At 38.8% G+C, this 2,797-nt stretch overlaps 1 pseudogene; it reads left to right on the forward strand.

Annotated features, from left to right (window-relative positions):
• LOC102190898 lies at positions 373-941 on the forward strand (annotated as a pseudogene).

Here is a 2,797-nt window from a genome sequence, read left to right on the forward strand (position 1 = left end):
TGAAAGAAAGAAAAAAGAAAGGAAATCATTTCCTGGACCCATCTCTCTGAGTGACATGTAGATAACATCTGACGATAACTTCTACTGTTTTTACATATGACTTTAAAATGCTGTCCAAGGCAACCACTCACTGCAGCAAAGGGTGGATGGAGTGACTGAGGCTGTCAATCCACCCCTCACCCCCAGCTTCCAACTGCCCTGCTTCCCCGGCCCCAGATGAGGGTGTACACTTGGAGTGGGAGCTGGCACTGGATGCCAATGAGTGGCCATGCCACAGGAGCCAGAGCCAGGAAGAGCTATCTCAGGCTGAGGGAGGTTTACAGGTGTAGAAACTATACCCCAGTTATCAAAACACCTGAATCCCAGAACATGATGAATGTCAATGGCCTCAAACTCAGGATGTCCAAAGCTGGAGAAGAACACCTGCTACACTTCTGGAATGAGCTGGAAAAAGCCCAACAGGTAGAACTTTATGCAGAGCTCCAGACCATGAAATTTGAGGAGCTGAACTCCTTTTACCAAAAGATGACTGATTGATTTAATCATTCTTCCCAGAGAAAGTGGATGCTTAAATGGAACCTGTCCCTTGAGAGGTGTTGGGCAGGGATACCAGGGATCCAAATCAGCTGCAGGCCTGAGAAACTGAAGGACAAGGACTTTTCCAGATTTGTTGGAACAAATTGGCAGTTCTTCTAGCTGGTGGGCAGGGCACAAGACCTAGTGTTGCATGTCTCTACAGAATGTATGATGTTGGTTTGCCATCCTGTAAGACACTTTTTCACATTCAATCAGACTGTATCCTGAGGCTTCAATAGTAAGCTGAATAATATCATGGCAACAAATCCATCTTTTTGAGGTATATAATAACCAGTGAAAGAACAATGGAATCCACAAAGTTTATGGTGTATGAAGTATTAGGGGAAGATGAGTTTTCCCACTGAAGGACAAAGACAGTCAGAATGGACAACTCTACTACTGCAAGGCATGTTTTGATGTCCCTCTATCATTGTTGGGTCTTCAATGCAAGAGGCCATGTCATAGATGAAAGTGGCTCTTGCCTCCCAGCAATTCCCCACCTGAAGGGTGCCAATGATGCACCAATCCAATGTGAAATCTCTCCTCTTATTTCCTATACTGGAGAAGGACTAAAAAGTTATATGACAGATAGAGAATTCCATGCACCTTTAATCACTGATGAGAATGGAGTCCGTGAAGAATGGTGTATGAGCCAGATACCAAGTTCTCCCATCATAAGAATACCTTTTATTTTTGGTTGACTGATCATAAACCTATAGGACCTCATCTGAAATACTCAAGTTTGAATATCCATAGGCTTTCACTTTGCTTGTTGAACTCTCACAACTACTCCATAGTCCATAAGATCCAGATGACTGAACTTCAGAAAACATTTTTACGATTCTCAACTGACTGAAGGTCTTATTGATATTTGTCAATTGTGTAACTTTTTTTCTAAGCTAAGGAAAATATTGGCCATCTAAGAAATTTCCTACAGTTTAAGTATTGTCAGGATGTTTTAACATCACTTTACTTGGAGCTGAAAGCACTTGTTTTGGAAGTTGTACATAGTAAAAATATGTGATTATACATGTTGAAAGGTTTCCCTGGTACTGTAAGTTTATTTTACCAAAAATAAAATTAAGAAAAAATAATAAAATGCTGTCCAAATGTACAAAATGGCTCTTTATAAAGGCAGAAGTATAATGCATAAAATGTCAGATGAAAGCCATTCTGCTGAAGTTGATAGTGGGATCCAGGTGAATTCGTTCCCAGGAAAAAAATGAAAGAATCTACACTTTGGTAAAAGCCAGAAAATTTGAAGGCCTGCCTACTCTTGTGCTGATAAATTGTATTAGGTCATTTTGTATATAGATATGACTCAGTGGTGAGTGAGAAATATAAAAAGGGGAGAACTGTATTTTGTTCATCTCGCATCTGAAAGACAATGAGGTAAGCAAACAAATATACTGTAGTCTAGTGATCAATTCTAAGCTAGACTTTTAACTAATAGGGATCTATTTCCTTTTGTGGGATAGTGTAAGTATGGCTTCCAAAGCCACAGACTTTCTAGTTGGCTTTTAAATGTTTTTCTGAATCATAACTAGCTTAAATGGAAAAAAAAGAAGTAGACAATTTCCAAGCACTCACAACCTGAGTAAATAAATTTCACACTAATTGAAGGAAGTAAAAGCTTTTTTTATTCCTGTTTTTAACTGTAAGAAATATTTTTCCTTTCTGAGTGGTTGATGGGATACCCAATTTCCAGAACTGTGACAAGACCTGATAAAGTCATCTGACTCACAGTGCTATTGAGTGCAAGTGGTAACTGCTCTGTGGGCCACAGAAATCAAACATTCATGAGTTCTTGGTACCACCTCTAGAAAATCAGGTGACACCAGACACTCTTTGCAGTAAACAATATAAAGGATCTTCCCCTTACATCACATATCAGTGCCCCATTTCCTATATTTATTAACAAGGAATAAATTATTTACATGTTTAATTGCCCTAGAAAATAAGAGGTTCCAGCAGTAACCTATAAGGCAGTAAATGAGAAAGCGAGAGAAGTCACTCTTGTAAATAAAGCACATAGTATTACCCATGTGATGAGATGGCATGCCAAGAAATTACTGCGTATTTATCTGTAGAAAGGACTCAACTCCAGATTTTCTAAAGTTTTCACTGAGAGTTACTGCTTTAATTTATTTTTTCCCACAAAGGTAAACAGTGTGCTATCAGAAAAACATGAACTGTTTGGTTCAAATTAGTGTTTTTATTG

The sequence above is a fragment of the Capra hircus genome, chromosome 16 (assembly GCF_001704415.2).
Source record: "Capra hircus breed San Clemente chromosome 16, ASM170441v1, whole genome shotgun sequence".
NCBI lineage: Eukaryota > Metazoa > Chordata > Mammalia > Artiodactyla > Bovidae > Capra > Capra hircus.